Raw genomic sequence first — 18,242 nt, 5'->3', positions numbered from 1 at the left:
ACTTATTATCATGTAATGGTGGACGTGTTTTAAAGCAAAAAGGTACTGGACAAAAATACATATTTGGATAGAAAAGATATTGGGAAAGCATGTAGATTTTAAACCTGTATTTTTTTTACTAGGTATAATGATTCCAGAAAACATTGATAAACGAAGTATGTACTTGATTTTACATGTGACAACAGCGGCAAGAATCATATTTACACAATATTGGAAAAATGAATAAATACCACCAGAGGAAGAATTAATTAACTCACTTTAGAATTAAAAGAAAAAGATAACTCAGAATTTTACGTGGTTTGGGAAAAATGGTATACATGGATAGATAATAGAAACAAAAATTGGAAACATACATAAGGTTATTGTGAATTAGATACTGAATGTATATAGTGTATATATTGTATAGAATGTTGATCCGAAGTATATAAAAATGACATAGTCTGCTGAATATGTATTAGAGTTGTATAAAGGAAAATGGTAATAAAAATTAATAAAAGAAAGAAAGAAAGAAAGAAAGAAAGAAAGAAAGAAAGAAAGAAAGAAAGAAAGAAAGAAAGAAAGAGAGAGAGAGAGAGAGAAAAAGAAGAAACAAAATACTCAAACTTGGGACTTATTTTATCAATGGCTGGAGAAAAGAATAAAGGATTAGGAATTAAATTTGTATTAGTGAATGATTAAACTCAGACAACATGTTTGTTGAATAAGTACTATTGAATTATATGGGGGGGAAATCAATAAAAGCTTTAAAATTTAAAAGATGTAAGGAGAAGCTTAGCTCTAGAATTTAAGGAGAACGTTGAAGAAGGAACCTACGGCAACCAATCACCTGGAACAATTCTGGCAAAAACAGAATACCATTCGGATCAGTCAAATCGATCAAATTTGCCTCTTCTTGAAATTCAGTGTGTGCTTAGTTATCAAAAGCACAGTCCTGAAAACCCACAATTGCGGTCTTACCCACAATTCCTTCTGAAAAAAAAAATTGGAAATAAGAGGGTCATTGGAGAATAAGTGGGCTTGCTTCCTGCTTTCATTACACCCAAGTTGTCAAGGGACTGATCACTTGACTCGAGAAAAATGTCCTTTTTTTGTTTCTTAGACAGCCAGTCCTGTGTGCTGGGTGACCCAAGCTGCTTGGCAGGAAATAACCCTTTCACCCCCTACCCCCAGTCATAATGGACATGGAGATAGGAAACCACAGTTCTTTGTGTGCTGACCTCTGTGGATTTTTAACTCTACCTTAATTCATTAAAACAAGGCTTTGTTTAGTCTTTGCACTGTGGAGAGGATCCTTCTTAATCTTTGCAGGAATCAATACCTCCTGTGGACATCTGAGCATCTCAACAGTCCCTTGCATGGAAGTTCTTTATGGATGGAGAGTAAGGGAGCAGGGGAGGAGGTGACATCAGAGAAGTCCATAAGGTAATAAGAAACAGGATTCCACATTGTGCTAGCTAGCACAAGCTGGCCAGGTAACTTTAAATAAAATAAATAAACTTTATTGTCATTCTATGTGTATACACAGTATACACATACAACAAAATTTATGTGACACCCAAAGACCAGGTCCCACACACATAATCCCCAAACACACTCCCACTCACCACAATTCCCCACCCCTAAAACCACCCAAACATCCACCCAACAGACCAAGTAATACTGTCCAACAGTTCACTGATGGTGGCCCTTTAGTTCATTATTAAGTGCAATTATAGCACTTTAACCATAACAACCACCTCCCCTTCATGTTTTATGCAGCTTTTGTTTTCTTTGTCAGGTAACGCACACCCTGTTTTTGGCTCAGCCTTCGTTTAGCAATCGAAGCAAATGCAGAAGACTTTGAACGCATAAAGCTGCTTTTCATGATGAAGGTGAACCAGAAACATGTTTTTTTAAAAAAAATTTCCACCTTCTTGTAAAGTGAACTTTACAAACCTTGGACTGGATGTCTTGCCAAACTTCAAAAGCCCTTGCATTATTTCCCTGAAGCATTTGCTCACAAACCTTCCAAGATAAACCTTCAGAAAAAAAAAAAGTGAAAGAAAAGCTCTCTATATAGAAATAGTGTTCAGACATTTGACCCGGCCTTCAAACTACCAGTTCCTACCAAAAGCTGGCTTATTTTGCAATTCCCAAAGGCAATCAGAACGAAGAGTTTTGACTTGTACAGCAATCCCAGGAAATTACACGTTGAAGTACTTATATAGCAAGTTGCCTCAATCTGATTTCCATCCTTGGGGGGGGGAAGTAGTTTTACAAAGTGGTTCATACATGCCTATGGACTGGGAAAATATAAGGTCTGTTTTCGATTCAGAATATTGCTGGAAAGGACCTTAGAGATCAGCTAGTCCAACCCCCTGCTCAAGCAGGAATCCCTATACCATTTCAGACAAATGTCTGTCCAGTCTCTTCTTAAAAACTTCCAGTGTTTTTAAGAAGAGGGTGGGACAGCCATTTGTCTGAACTTAGCCGGTAAAGAATCTTGTATCTATCTGTATCTGTATATCTCTGCACCATTTTTGCTCACCAACAAGTAGAGAGGTGTGACAGAGCGTTGACATGACCTCACACATCCTGTCACAGATGATCCTGAGCAGGTGGATCAATAAACAATAAAGTGCCCTGAACTTGACAACAACACCACCCTCGTCTCTTTCATTCATGCCAAACAGGAGAACTGCTCTTTTCCCATGCCTCTGAACTTATTTATGTTTTGAACTTCTTTATTGATTGGATGGACTTATTTATTTACTTTCCTGGGGACTTATTTAGCGTAGTTGCTCTGCAACAGAATCCTGCAGACCAAAAACAGGAGCTCTGGCTTCCAAGGAAATGTACAACGGTTGATTTAGCGACCGTTCAAAGCAGGGGGTCTTCAAACGTGGCCCTTTTATGACTTGTGAGCTTCAACTCCCAGAATTCCTTAGCCAGCCTCCATTTTGTTTGTTAGATTTAAGACAGGGGTCTTCAAACTTGGCCCTTTTATGACTTGTGGGCTTCAACTCCCAGAATTCCTCAGCCAGCCTCCATTTTCTTTGTTAGATTTAAGACAGGGGTCTTCAAACTTGGCCCTTTTATGACTTGTGGACTTCAACTCCCAGAATTCCTCAGCCAGCATGGAATTCTGGGAGTTGAAGTTCACACACCTTAAAAGCTGCTCAGCTTGAGAAACAGTGACGTAGAGAAGGGGGTCTTCAAACGTGGCCCTTTTATGACTTATGGACTTCAACTCCCAGAATTCCTCAGCCAGGCACATGGAATTCTGGGAGTTGAAGTCCACAAGTCATAAAAGGGCCGCGTTTGAAGACCCCTGGTTCAAAGTTACAACGCTGCTGGAAAAAACGGGACGTAGGCAGTGGTGGGATTGAAATACCTGAACAACCGGTTCTCTTATTGGATGCAGGGCTGGGCCCCTGAGGCCTAGAATGGACTTCCGGATTTAGCTACGGGTTCTGCCGAACTGGTGCGAACCAGCTGAATCCCACCACTGGACGTAGGACCATTTTTCACAACTTTACGACCGTCGCAGCACAGACATGGTCCCATGATCACAATTCAGACCCTTCGCAACTGACTCATACTTAACGACCGTTGCAATGTCCCGGGCTCCAGTGATTCCTTTTTATAACCCTTCTTGACAGAAAAAGTCAGTGTTAAGATTTGCTTAACGACCATTTATTCAGTTAACAACTAGAGAGATTGGTCGTAAAACGGGGCAAAAGTCGCTCCACAAATGCCTCACTTTGCAACAGTTGTGGTACTATTGTGAGAAAAAAAAACAAAGGCTGAAGGAAACACACACACACACACCCCCTCAGGACCTACTGTTGCCACATTTCTAGAGAATTTCTCCCCCGCACCGTACGAAGGCTATGGGAAACCACAACTTTGCAGTTTCAATGTTCTAACACCTCCACTACCACTGAGGCTGGGGTAACCCCCTAAAGCAGCTGGGTGGAGTATGTCAAGTGGCAAATTCGAATTCTGACGTTAAGTCAGAAACCATCTGAATGGGCTTCCATGAGCTATTAAGGATTTAATTTGAGGGATCCAGTGGTCCCTTCCCACAACCGTTGGCTTACTGAGAATTTTTTTAAAAATAAACAACCCCCTTGCAGCATGTAAGAAGGGAGGGCGAGCTTGTCTGGTCAAGTTATTAAGGAACTGGACTAAGAGCAAGGAAAGCCAGTTATAGATTTGCCTTAGGCATGAAAGCCAGCTGGGAGACTCTGGGCCAGTCACACACACATACACACACACACACACACACACACACAGAGAGAGAGAGTCTGTCTCTTTCTCTCTCTTTCCCTCTCTCTCTCTCTTTCCCTCTCTCTCTCTCTCTTCTCTTTTTCTTTCTCCCTTCCTTTCTTTCTCTTTCTCTCTCTTTCTTTCTCTTTCTCTCTCTCTCTCTTCTTTTTCTTCCTCTCTTTCTTTCTCTCTTGTTCTGTCTCTCTCTGTTCTTTTTTCTCTTTCTCTCTTTCTTTGTCTCTCTCTCTCTTCTTTCTTTTTCTTTCTCTTCCTTTCTCCCTTTCTCTTTCTTTCTCTCTCTTCCTTTCTCTTTCTTTGTCTCTCTTTTTTTCTTTTTCTTCCTTTCTTTCTCTTTATCTTTCTTTCTCTTTCTCTTGTTCTTTCTTTCTCTTTGTCTCTCTTTGTTCTTTTTCTCTTTCTCTCTCTTTCTTTGTCTCTTTCTTTCTTTTTCTTTATTTCTTTTTCTTTATTTCTCTTTCTCCCTTTCCCTTTTTCTCTCTCTTGTTCTTTCTTTCTCTTTGTCTCTCTTTGTCTCTCTTTGTCTCTTTGTCTCTCTTTTTTCTCTTTCTTTCTCTTTCTCTCTTTCTTTCTTTTTCTCTCTTTCACCCTTTTTCTTTCTCTCTTCCTCTTTCTTTCTTTGTCTTGTTCTATCTCTTTCTCTCTCTCTTTGTCTCTTTCTGTTCTCTTTCTCTCTCTCTTTCTCTCTCTCTCTTTCTTTCTGTTCTCTCTCTGTCTGTCTCTCTCTTTCTTTCTCTCTCTCTCTCTCTCTCTCTCTCACACACACACACACACACACACACACACACACACACATCAGGATAAAAACAGCAGGAAACCACTTCAGAAAAATATTGCTCAGAGAACAGCATGGACTTGCCCAGGCAGTTGCCAAGATTCAGACTGATTTAAAGGTGTGTTCGCTGGCACACAAACAAAAGGGCAATTCCCAGTTTTCTTTGAACACAAAATGATTATCATCAGCTTTACAGGGGCTGAGATACCGTAGGAAAATCAGGCTGTAGCCAAAAATATTAAGGGAGATTGCATGCATGTGTCACAGTGGGAGAAAGTTCCTGGTTAATTTTGTTCGGTCTTTAAAAAAGGAAGGAAGGAAGGAAGGAAAAAGAAAGAAAGAAAGAAAGAAAGAAAGAAAGAAAGAAAGAAAGAAAGAAAGAAAGAAAGAAAGAGAGAGAGAGGAGGGAAGGAAGGAAGAAAAAGAAAGAAAGAAAGAAAGAAAGAAAGAAAGAAAGAAAGAAAGAAAGAAAGAAAGAAAGAAAGAAAGAAATGAGCAAGATCATTCCTAGTTAGTTTTGGGATGGGAACTCAGTCTGGGAAATCCCAGGACTGTAAAGGATAGGGAAAAATAGGAAAAAATATATATTAGTGACCGCAAAACCCTATATGCAGTCCTCCACTTATGAGCACAACTGAGTCCAAAATTTCCACTGCTAAGCCAGATGGTTAAGCGGGTTTTCTTGCCACGAAGCTAGCAACGTGGCTGTTCAGTGAATTGTGAGTTCCCCCATTGACTTTGCTCGTCAGAAGGCCACAAAAGGGGATCACGTGACCCCGGGAAGGGGGGAGAGGAAACCCTGCAACCATCATAAATGTGAGTCAGTTGCCAAAGCGTCTGAATTTTAATCGCGCGACTAGGGTGAGGCTGCAACCGTCACAAGTGTGCAAAAACGGCCGTTAAGTCACTTCAGTGGCCGTCGTAACTTCGAACGGGCGCTAAACAAACGGTGGCGAGGCAGTGATTGAGTTTTGCCCCATTTTACCACCTTGCTTGCCACCATTGTTAAATGAATCAGTGCAGTTGTGAAGTTCGAAACACGGTTGTTAAGTGAACTGGGCATCTTAAGACCAAGAGCCAATGTGCCGTATTTACCGGCATATAAGACGACTTTCTAAACCATGCAAATCTTCTCCGAAGTCAGGAGTCGTCTTATACGCTGGAAAATACAGTAGTCTAATGGGCTTCATCATTGGGGTCCTGGTGGACGATCGCTTGACTATGAGCCAGCTGTGTACAGCAGCAGCCAAAAAGGCTAATATAATCCTGGGTTGCATAAACAGAGACATAGAATCAAGATCAGGCGAGGTATTAGTACCGTTTTGTAAAACCCTAGTAAGGCCACACCTGGAATCCTGCAGCCAATTCTGGTCACCATATCACAAAAAAAGATGTTGAGAGTTTGGAAAAAGTTCAGAGAAGAGCAACTAAGATGATCCAAGGCCTGGAGACTAAAACATACGAAGAACGGCTGCGGGACTTGGGTTTGGCCAGTCTAAAGAAAAGAAGAAATAGGGGAGACATGATAGCAGTCTTCCAGCATCTGAGGGGCTGCCACCAAGAAGAAGGGGTCACCTTATTCACCAAAGCACCAGAAGGAAGGACGAGAAACAACGGTTGGGAACTGACCAATGAGAGAAGCAACCTGGAATTAAGGAGAAATTTCCTGACAGTGAGGACAATCAACCAGTGGAATAGCTTGCCTCCAGAAATCGTGGGCGCTCCATCGCTGGAGGTTTTTAAGAATAGACTGGACATTCACCTGTCTGAGATGGTATAGGTTCTCCTGCTTGAGCAGGGGGCTGGACTAGAAGACCTCCAAGGTCCCTTCCAGCTCTATTCTATTCTCTATTTCCTTCCTTCCTTCCTTCCTTCCTTCCTTCCTTCCTTCCTTCCTTCCTTCCTTCCTTCCTTTTCTTCCTTCCAGTGGAATAGTTTGCCTCCAGAAATTGTGGGCGCTCCATCACTGGAGATTTTCAAGAATAGACTGGACATTCACCTGTCAGAGACAGTATAGGTTCTCCTGCTTGAGCAGGGGGCTGGACTAGAAGACCTCCAGGGTCCCTTCCAGCTCTATTCTATTCATAAGTAGGATCGTAAAAATGTCTTCTTAGAAACATACTGCCAATGTTAAATTAAAAAAAAAATTAAAAGAACTCATAAGAAACACAACTGCCATTAAAGGGAGAATTTCATATGATTACAAAGCAACATGTTGCTTCACTGCTTTTTGCCAATGCGCTGACTGAATAAATTTAAATTCTCTGCCTCTCCAAAATGCAAACCTCCATTTTTGCAAAAAAAAAGCTCTTGAGTGCAACTTTCTCATGGAGACAAAGAGAGTCACGTACATCAAGAGTTTTTTATTATTATTATTTTTAGCACAAATGTGTTGCGACTAAGCTAATGTGTCATTTTGAGGTTTGCTGCTGGTGGATACAAAGTTATTCACCTGAGGATTGCTTTTTTTTTTTTTTAGCACAGTTATTGCAACGTATCCAGTGTCCTGAGATACAAACAGAACAGAATATTTGTAGCTAAAAGTTGAAATGAAATGCTCTTTGAGCTGGGCTGTTTTCTTGCAGACGTTTCATGACCCAAACTAGGTAACAACATCAGTGCAACTAGGGAATGGAAATTGCTTCTCATTTTATATATTAGTGGCATATTCTTGTCAGTATTGCTGTGAGCATTAACAAAGCACTGACAGGGCAAGCTACTAGTATATAAACAATGCATTTCTGCACTTACTCAGGGGCACTTCCATGTATCTTTATTTCCTGTTATCTCTGGGTGGAGTTGAAAAGTCTTTGTAAAGGTAGAACTCAGCTCTTGATAGCAGTTGTCAGTTGCCATCAACACCCCACAACTAGCCTCAACATGTAACTCGCCTTGTCCTTCTGCTGAAGTTCTGCTGAAGTAAGACATTTAGGAGCTAAGAAGACATGGCTTTTAAAAGAAAGATATATATAAAAAATAAATAGGATGGTGTGGTGTGGTGTGGTGTGGTGTGGCATGGCGTGGCGTGGCGTAGAATAGAATAGAATAGAATAGAATAGAATAGAATAGAATAGAATAGAATAGAATAGAATAGAATAGAATATGGAATGGATTGGAATAGAATATGGAATGGAATATAGAATCAAATAGAATAGAATAGAATAGAATAGAATAGAATAGAATAGAATAGAATAGAATAGAATAGAATAGAATAGAATGTGGAACAGAATATGGAATAGAACAGAACAGAACAGAATAAAATAAAATAGAAATTGGAGAAGAGAAGAGAAGAGAAGAGAAGAGAAGAGAAGAGAAGAGAAGAGAAGAGAAGATGGAAGGGACCTTGGAGGTCATCTAGTCCAACCCCCTGGTCAGGCAGGAAGGCCTATACCATTTCAGAGAAATGGTTGTCCGATCTCTTCTTAAAAACTTCCAGTGCTAGAGTATCCACAACTTCTGGAGGCAAGTCATTCCACTGATTAATTGTCCTAACTGTCAGGAAATTTCTCCTTAGTTCCAGGTTGCTTGACTCCCTCTTCTTTGTGGGCAACCCCTGAGATATTGGAAGGCTGCTATCATCTCCCCACCAGCCTTTTTTTTTTCTTCATTAAACTAGACATACCCAGTTCCAGAAACCGTTCTTGGCATGTTTTAGCCTCCAGTCCCCTAATTATCTTTGTTGCTCTTCTCTGCACCCTTTCCAGAGTCACAACATCTTGTGATGACCAAAACTGGACGCAAGTACTCCAAGTTTGGCCTTACCTAGGCCTTGTAAAGTGGTAAACAGGGCAACTCTTCCGTTTCCCTTGCCATTTTGCCCAGAAATCAAAAGGCTGGATCAAAGCGGTAGTAAAACTGCACTTGAAACTGAAAACAGGTCCAAACACCTCCAGCTTGCAAAACCTAAACATCTCGTAGGAAATACTGTCAAGATTCAAAACAACTCTACTTCCCACGTTGTCCAGGAAAGGTGCATCTTGTTGGGCCTTTGTTTGTTTGTTTTAAAAAGTCTTTAACAAAAGCGTCTGGTTTTGCACCACTTGGGAAATTCTCCCAGCACAAAAAGCTATTTTAGGTTAGAGAGGCTGAGGTCACTCTCTATAGTATAGGGCAAAGGTTGCTGAAATTCACTGGATAGCTACTGAAACCATAACAGGTCATCCTTGACTGGCCACAGTTCATTTAGTGATCGTTCCAAGTTACAACAGCACTGGAAAAAGTAACATCATCATCATCATCATCATCATCATCATAATATAATCCAAAAAAAAACTGGAGCACCACTTGAACACCATTGGCATTGACAAATTTGCCATTAGTCAATTGCAAAAGGCAGCCTTACTAGGAACTGCTTCCATCCTGCGACAATATCCGTAATACCATCAAACATCCACATCTGCCTATCCCAGGTCCTTGGTGAGGACTCGATAGGTAGACAAAATGCCAAATCCAGTCTGAACATCTGGCTGACTGTGCGATGATCCATGTAATAATAATAATAATAATAATAATAATAATAATAGTAGTAGTAGTAGTAGTAGTAGTAGTAGTAGTAGTAGTAGTAGTAGTAGTAAAGTTGGAAGGAACCTTGGAGGTCATCTAATCCAACCCCCTGCTCAGGCAGGAAACCCTATATCATTTCGGACAAACGGCTGTCCAGTCTCTTCTTAAAAACTTCCAGTGTTGGAGCATTCACCACTTCTGGAGGCAGGTTGTTCCACTGGTGAATTGTTCTCACTGTCAGGAAGTTTCTCCTTAGCTTTAAGTTGCTTCTCTCCTTGATTAGTTTCCATCCGTTGCTTCTTGTCCTGCCTTCAGGCGCTTTGAAGAATAGCTTGACTCCCTCTTCTTTGTGGCAGCCCCTGAGATATTGGCTATCATGTCCCCCCCCCCTTGTCCGTCTCTTCATTAAACTAGACATACCCAGTTCCAGCAACCGTTCCTCATATGTTTTAGCCTCCAGTCCCCTAATCATCTTTGTCGCTCTTCTCTGTACTCTTTCTAGAGTCTCAACATCTTTTTTACACCGTGGTGACCAAATCTGGATGCCGTATTCCAAGTGTGGCCTTACCAAGGCCTTGTAAAGTGGTATTAACACTTCACATGATTTTGATTCTCTCCCTCTGTTAATGCAGCCTAGCACTGTGTTGGTCTTTTTGGGACCATCTTTCCCATTTATGACCATTACAGCCTCCCCATAGCCAGGTGATTTACATTCGGAGAATTGACAACGGACTCAATCAACCAGTGGAACAGCTTTGCCTCCAGAAATCATGGGCGCTCCATCACTGAAGAGACTGGACAGCCACTTGTCTGAAATGGACTCTAGGGTCTCCTGCTTGAGCGGGGGGGAGGAGAGGATGGACTAGATGACCTCCAAGGTCCCTTCCAGATCTACTGATTCAGATTCCGATTCAGAGAGCATCAAGGATCCCTCTATCAAAAGAGCCGGCTCTGCTTTGCTCTCTCAAGACAACTGGAGCAAAAAAGACAAAATCCATTGATTACAGACCACAGAGAGCAACCCGTCTTCCTTTCCCAACGGGATCCCAGGAAGCCCGTCCTCACGAGACCTGTCCCCACCAGAAAAAGAAAAGACTCCGTTCAGACGTCTCCGGGGATTCTCAGTCATCCAGGGTCGTGGTTGTGCCAAAAGTGCTTTTTTTTTTTTTTTCAGGAGGCCCCTGGACACTCACTCTCTCTCTCTCTCTCTCTCTCTCTCTCTTTCTTCGTCCCTCCCTCCCTCCCTTCCTTCCTTTCCCTACCTCTCTCATATCTCTCTATCTCTCTATCTATCATCTGTCATCTATGTCATCTCTTATCTCTATGTATCATCTCTCTCTCTCTTTCGTTTCTCCCTCCCTCCCTCCCTTCCTTTCCCTACCTCTCTCATATCTCTCTATCTCTCTATCATCTGTCATCTATGTCATCTCTTATCTCTATGTATCGTCTCTCTCTCTCTCTTTCTCTCTCTCTCTCTTTCTCTCTCTCTCTGAAGATGTTTCGCTTTTCCTCCGAGAACCTTCTTGAGTGGAAAGAAATGAAAGTCCCGCCGCCTCGTGGCAAAACACCTTCGGGATGCCGTTAAGCCACAAAGCGAGCATCAAAACGTGCCGTTTTTGAGATCAGCATGGAGCGCGTAAAAGTTGCTCCAACTTGGCGGCGCTCCTAGCCACGTCTCCCTCTCTGCCTCCTTCCTTCCCTCTCTTTCTTTTTCTCCCTGCCTCTCTCTTTCTCTCTTTCTCCTTCTGTCTTTCTTTCTCTCTCTCTCTCCTTCTGTCTTTCTCTCTCTCTCTCTCTTCCTGTCTCTCCCCTTCCCTCCCTCCCTCCCTCCATCCCTTTCTTTCTCTCTCTCTTTCTCTCGTTGTTTTTCTCTCTCCCTGCCCCCTCTCTCTTTCTCCTTCTCTCTCTCTTTCTCTTTTTCTCTCTCCCTGCCTCTCCCCTCCCCTCCATCCCTCTCTTTCTCTCTTTTTCCTTCTCCCTATCTCTCTCCTTCCCTCCCTCCCTCTTTCTCTTTCTCTCTCTTTCCCTCTTTCTCTTTTTTTTCTCTCCTTGCCCCTCTCTCTCCCTCTGTCTTTTTCTCTCTCCCTGCCTCTCCCCTCCCTGCCTCTCTCTCTCTCTCTCTCTCTCTCTCTCTCTCTCTCTCTCTCTCTCTTCTCCTTCTCCCTGTCTCTCCCCTCCCTCCTCTTTCTCTTTCTCTCTCTTTCTCTGTCTTTTTCTCTCTCCCTGCCCCCCCCTCTCTCTCTCACTCACTCACTCTTCCGGGCTTCCAGGTGTATCGGAGAGAGACACCGAGCGAGGATATGGGTTTCCCCCAGCGGCTCGTGTGAACGCAGCCCATCGCAGCTTACCTGGCGGCTCTTCCCAAGGCGCAGACCTGGCCGGGGGGGGGGGGAAAGGGGGAGGAAGGAAGTGACTCGGAGCCTTTACTTTCTCTTTCTCGCCTTTCTCGGCTGCTCCTTCCTGATTTGTTCCGGGCCGGGCCCGTCCTCCGCCGGCCTTGGGAAGGCGCCCCAGGAAGGGCAGGGCTGGGCTGGGCTGGGCTGGGCGGCCAGGCAGGCGCCACCCAAAGACAGCCGAAGGGCGGGAGGGCCACCTGGCCGCCGCCGCCGCGCTTTCCCCGCGAGGGCTGGGGGCGGAGGAGCTTGGTTTGGGGGGGGGTGCTTCTGCTGCAGGGGCTGCCTGGCGGAAGTTCCACGGGTCGAGAGCTGCGAGGAGAGAGGGCGGGCAAGGCAGGCGGCGCTCCGAAGCCGGCTCTGGAGAGCTGGAAGGAAGGAGGTCTTTCTCCCTTCCTCCCTTTTTTCCTTCCTTCCTTTCTCCCTCCCTCCCTTTTCCTTCCTTCCTCTCTTATTCCCTCCCTTTTGCTTCCTTCCTTCCTTCCTCCCTTTTTCCTATCTTCCCATTCCTTCTGTCTTTTCCCTTCCTTCTTTCCTTTCTTTCCTTTTTTTTCCTTTCCTTTCTTCCTTCCTCCCTTCCTTCCTTTTTTCTTTTTCCTTTCTTCCCCTTCTTTCCTTTCCTTCTTTCCCTTCCCCTCCTTTTTCCTTTCCTTCCTTCCCTTCCTTCCTCCCTCCCTCTTTTCCATCCGTCCTTTCTCCCTCCCTTCTTCCCTCCTTTTCCTTCCTTCCTCCCTTTTTCCTATCTTCCCATTCCTTCTTTCCTTTCCTTCCTTTCTTTTTTCCTTTCCTTTCTTCCTCCCTTCCTTTTTTCTTTTTCCTTTCTTCCCCTTCTTTCCTTTCCTTCTTTCCCTTCCCCTCCTTTTTCCTTTCCTTCCTTCCCTTCCTTCCTCCCTCCCTTTCTCCCTCTTTTCCATCCGTCCTTTCTCCCTCCCTTCTTCCCTCCTTTTCCTTCCTTCCTCCCTTTTTCCTATCTTCCCATTCCTTCTTTCCTTTCCTTCCTTTCTTTTTTCCTTTCCTTTCTTCCTCCCTTCCTTCCTTTTTTCTTTTTCCTTTCTTCCCATTCTTTCCTTCCTTCTTTCCTTTCCTTCTTTTCCTTCCCCTCCTTTTTCCCTTCCTTCCTTCTTTTCCTTCCTTCCTCCCTCCCTTTCTGCCTTCCTCCCTTCCTTCTTTCCTTCTTTTTCTTATCTTCCCATTCCTTCTTTTTCTCTCCTTCCTTCCTCCCTTCCCTTCTTTTCCTTCCTTCCTTATCTTCCTTTTTCCCTTTTTTCCACCATCCCTCCGTCCCTCCCTGTCTTTTTCCTTCCTTCCCATTCTTCTTTCTTTTTCCTTCCTTTCTCTCTTCTTCTTTCCTTCCTTTCCTTCCTAATTTCCTTCCCTCCTTTTCTTCCCATTCATTCTTTCCCCTTCCTTTCTTCCTTTTTTTCCTTCTTTCCTCCCTTCCTTCCTTTCTTCCTTCTTTTTCTTTTTCCTTTCTTCCGTTCCTTCTTTCTTTTCCCTCCTTTCTTTTTTCCTTTTCCCTTTTTCCTTCCCTTCCTCTCTACCTTCTTTCCCTCCCTCCTTCCCTTTCTTTCTTTCTTTCTTTCTTTCTTTCTTTCTTTCTTTTTTCCCACCTTTATTACTGAATAAATAACTCAAGGCAGTGAACATATCCAACATCCATCAATCTCTGCGTCATCATTTGCAAGAAGTGTGCAGGTAATTGAGCAACTCTCGGGATCCTACTGAGCCAGTTTAGTGGTATGTCTAAAACAGATTTATATATATATTTACTATAGGGTTCAGCATCATGTTTCATGATTTCAAGTTGTACATACTATTTGTGTTCATCGTCACCGAAACTATGGTAGTGCTGCAGTTGTACCAATAAAGAGAATCTTTGTAGCTTTCTGAGCTGGGTGGTTTTCTTGCAGACATTTCACGACCCGACTAGATATAGAAACGGAAAGCAAGCTCCACTTCCTTCTAGCACTGATGAGGTAACCTAGTTGGGTCATGAAACGTCTGCAAGAAAACCACCCAGCTCGGAGAGCCCACACTATCAAAATCTGAGGACCACAATATTGAAAGATGTTCGTGGTTACCAACTCTTTTGTAGCCTCATCTCAAAGTGTGATTCTTGAACTTGGAAGAAGGATGGCGGGTTTGTTTTTTTGTTTTTTCTATTCAGCACTGCATTTTCTTAAGAAATGGGTTGGGAGATTTCTGCCTTCCTTCCTCCCTCCCCCTCTTTCTTTCTTTCTTTCTTTCTTTCTTTCTTTCTTTCTTTCTTTCCTTCTTTCTTTCCTTTTCTTTCTTTCTTCCTTCCTTCCTTTTTCTTTCTTTCTTTCTTTCTTTCTTTCTTTTTCTTTCTTTCTTTCTTTTTCTTTCTTTTTCATTTCCCACCTTTATTACCGAATAAATAATTCAAGGCAGTGAACCTATCCAACACGCCTTCCTCCTTCTTCTAGGATTTTGGAGACGGGTTTGTTGGTTTGACTGTCTTCTCCTTGCATGTGTAACCAGGCTGCTAAACGAAGCCCCAGTTTTAGAGTCTGCACAACACATGCAGCCTTAACAGCTCCCATGTGTGCAACCTTTACACTCCCTTGCATCCAGAAGGTAAAACTAACCATTTGCTGGCTAACTAACAGTGGTAAAATGGGGGAAAACTCCGTTAACAAGCCTTTCACTTACCGACATAAGTTTGGGACTCACTTGATCCTGAAAATGACATGGGTAGGGCTCCTTAGGAGAAATAATATACAGCCTGCTCCATTATTTACATCAAATTGGACTCAAGGTAAAGGGTTTGAAGGCCTTGAGATAAGAATTAATAACTGTTAAGGGCTGTAATCTAAGTGCCTTGAAAGGCCTCCAGCTACAGGAAAAGGATCAAAGGTTCACCCAAAACAACATAAGCCTTCTAAGATTACAGCACATCACACCGCCACCAGACAGTAAAACAAAACAGACGCACCAGGCTTTCAAATCAAACACCCGTTCAAATGTTTCTTTTTTAAAAAAAGAAATAAAACCACGGAATTCATTTGCCTGGGTGTCCTGTGATACGTCACTGCTAAATTGGTGCAGTAACTGCTAAATGTGAAGTTTAATCCACCTAACTCCAGATTTAAAAAGTTTTTAAAAAAATAATCCTCATTGCAGCCTTGAAAATAATACAACAACTACTGATAATGTCTCACATTTTATCCTACTATATTTGAGTTCTCTACGTAATTGTAACATCCTTTATTTCAGCCTAACGGTCTAGAGCAGGGGTAGGCAACCTTGGCTCTTTTATGACTCATGGACTTCAACTCCCAGAATTCCTGAGTCAGCTATGCTGACTCAGGAATTGTGGGAGTTGAAGTCCATGAGTCATAAAAGAGCCAAGGTTGCCTACCCCTGCTCTAGAGGTTTCTTCTTTATTTTAAATTTTATGTTAACCCATTTTTATTGTTTTTATTGTTCAAACCCTGGGCTTTGAACATACATGATACAGGTAGTCCACAATTGACCCAAAGTTTCTGTGACTAACTGAGACAGTTGCTTAGTGAGTTTTGCCCCCATTTTACGACCTTTCTTGCTACAGTTGTTGTGAATCGTTGTTGTTCCATTGATTAATTGTTCTCACTGTCAGGAAATTTCTCCTTAGCTCTAGGTTGCTTCTCTCGATTAGCTTCCACCCATTGCTTCTTGTCCTGCCTTCAGGCGCTTTGGAGAATAGCTTGACTCTTCTCTTCCCTGTGGTAGCCCTTCAAATATTGAAATAGTGTGATCATCTCACCCCTAGTTCCTCTTTTCATTAAACTAGACATACCCAATTCCTGCCACTGTTTTTCATGTTTTAACCTCTAGTCCCCTTATCATCTTTGTTCTCTTCTCTGCATTCAGTCTAGAGTCTCGACATCTTTGAAAAAAAGAATAACAGAGTTAGAAGGGATCTTGGAGGTCTTCTAGTCCAACTCCTTGTTCTAACTGTCAGGAAATTTCTCCTTAATTCTAGGTTGCTTCTCTCTTTGATTAGTTTCCGTCTATTGCTTCTTGTCCTGCCTTCGGGTGCTTTGGAAAATAGCTTGACTCCCTCTTCTAATTCCAGCAAATGTTCCTTATATGTTTTAGCCTCCGGTCTCCTAATCATCTTTGTTGCTCTTCTCTGTAGTCTTTCTAGAGTCTCAACATCTTTTTTACATCGTTGTGACCAAAACTGGATGCAGTATTCCAAGTGTGGCCTTACCAAGGCCTTGTAAAGTGTTATTAATACTTCACGTGATCTGGATTCTATCCCTCTGTTAATGCAGCCCAGCACTGTGTTGGCTTTTTTGGCAGCTGCAGCACATGGCCTGGCTCAAATTTAAGGGATGGTCCACTAGGACTCCGAGATCCCTCTGACAGTTACTACTGTTATCATGTCGTCCCTAGTCCTTCTCTTCGTTAGACTAGACTTACTCAGTTCCCTTGTGTTTTCTTCACCAATACTCAACGGTTCCATGACCCTCTTGGTGATTTAGGTCGGTGGTGTTCATTTTGTGGTTGTGTAGACTGCCGAAGGATCTCATTTTTCCTCTGATGCTCAGCGTAAAGACCCAGGAAGTTCTCTGAGCCAGCAAGAGAGCTTATAGAAAAACTAAGGCTCAGCTAGATGGCAGCATCTGGTTCACTATAGCTGATCTGTCAAGGTAATGATTTGACAGCTAACCAGCTTATGTAATGTAAGATGTAAGATATAATGATGGGAATGGCTCAGCAGGGTCTGTGTCTCTTTAAGAGCATTTTATAAAGGGAAGGCTCTGCTGACATGTTCTCTCTCTTCTGTTTCCTGCTGTAATTGTGGTTTGTTGGATCCTGCTGTATTCGCAGGTATACGTATATTGTTCCTGGTGTATGATATTGTAGCTAGTGTAAGATAAACCACCATTTAATATAGACCGCTGTTTACTGTGTTTACTCCTGGCTTACCTCATGCAATAAGACTGTGCACGCTGTGGCATGATCTTAAAAAGCGAAGCAGAACTGATAATACTCGGACAGGAAAAGCGACAGATTGGGAAGTCATTAGCGAGTGTAATTAACTCTAAGAAAATCTTAACAGATAAAAATGTATTTTGAACATTGTGGGGAAAATAAATTTAAATGAGAACTTTAACAACAGGATCTATCTATCTCTCTATTTTTCTATCTATCTATCTCTATCCATCTATCTCTATCTATCTGTCTGTCTGTCTGTCTATATCTATATCTATCTATCTATCTATCTATCTATCTATCTATCTATCTATCTATCTCTATATGTATATCTATCTCTATCTATCTGAGCTAGCAGTGTGCTGCAGCTGCCAAAAAAGCCAACACAGTGCTAGGCTGCATTAACAGCAGGATAGAATCAAGATCATGTGAAGTATTAATACCACTCTTCAATGCCTTGGTAAGGCCACACTTGGAATCCTGCATCCAGTTTTGGTCACCACAATGTAAAAAAGATGTTGAGACTCTAGAAAGACTACAGAGAAGAGCAGCAAAGATGATTAGGAGACCGGAGGCTAAAACATATAAGGAACGGTTGCTGGAATTGGGTATGTCTAGTTTAACAAAGAGAAGGACGAGGTGGGACATGATAGCAGTATTCCAATATCTCAGGGGCTGCCACAAAGAAGAGGAAGTCAAGCTATTTTCCAAAGCACCTGAAGGCAGGACAAGAAGCAACGGATGGAAATTAACCAAAGAGAGAAGCAACCTGGAATTAAGGAGAAACTTCCTGACAGTTAGAACAATTAACCAGTGGAACAACCTGCCTCCAGAAGCAGTGAATGCTCCAACACTGGAAGTTTTTAAGAAGAGACTGGACAGCCATTTGTCCGAAATGGTATAGGGTTTCCTGCCTGAGCAGGGGGTTGGACTAGATGACCTCCAAGGTCCCTTCCAACTGTTATTATTATTATTATTATTATTATTATTATTATTATTATTATTATTATTATGGATCATCGCACAGTCAGCCAGATGTTCAGACTGGATTTGGCATTTTGTCTACCTATCGAGTCCTTACCCAGGACCTGGGATAGGCAGATGTGGATGTTTGATGGTATTACAGGTATCGTCGCAGGATGGAAGCAGTTCCTAATAAGGCCGCCTTTTGCAATTGATAATAGCAAATTTGTCAATGCCAATGGTGTTCAAGTGGTGCTCCAGTTGTTTTGGGATTGCGCCCAAGGAGCCTATGACTATTGGTACTACCCTTGCTTGCTTTTGCCACAGTCTTTCTATTTCTATTTGTAGGTCTTTGTATTTTGTTATCTTCTCCAGTTCTTTCTCTTCTATTCTGC

The 18,242-nt window shown here is 42.5% G+C and overlaps 2 protein-coding genes across 5 annotated transcripts in view; one reads left to right on the top strand and one right to left on the bottom strand.

Annotated features, from left to right (window-relative positions):
* The window catches only part of ARAP2 (ArfGAP with RhoGAP domain, ankyrin repeat and PH domain 2), a 115,269-nt gene extending 103,337 nt beyond the window's left edge, over positions 1–11,932 (bottom strand). For 2 of the 4 annotated variants that reach the window (XM_039347658.1, XM_039347696.1), the window contains exon 1: positions 11,896–11,932. The gene's annotated coding sequence lies outside the window, so the exon portion shown is untranslated. Of the gene's footprint in view, positions 1–1,239; positions 1,550–1,935; positions 2,955–11,895 lie in introns of those variants that run through there. The other 2 variants (XM_039347666.1, XM_039347674.1) reach the window with 2 other exon arrangements.
* Positions 11,933–13,476: 1,544 nt separating this feature from the next.
* DTHD1 (death domain containing 1) overlaps positions 13,477–18,242 on the top strand; it is a 39,990-nt gene continuing 35,224 nt past the window's right edge. The window contains exon 1 of the mRNA XM_039347646.1: positions 13,477–13,635. The gene's annotated coding sequence lies outside the window, so the exon portion shown is untranslated. The remainder of the gene's footprint in view (positions 13,636–18,242) is intronic.

The sequence above is a fragment of the Crotalus tigris genome, unplaced genomic scaffold, assembly GCF_016545835.1.
Source record: "Crotalus tigris isolate CLP2741 ecotype Arizona unplaced genomic scaffold, ASM1654583v1 scf7180000017559.9942113025:1136094, whole genome shotgun sequence".
NCBI classification, from domain to species: Eukaryota; Metazoa; Chordata; class Lepidosauria; order Squamata; family Viperidae; genus Crotalus; species Crotalus tigris.
The sequence above is the reverse complement of the archived record's forward strand: the minus strand, read 5'-3'. Positions and strand labels throughout refer to the sequence as shown.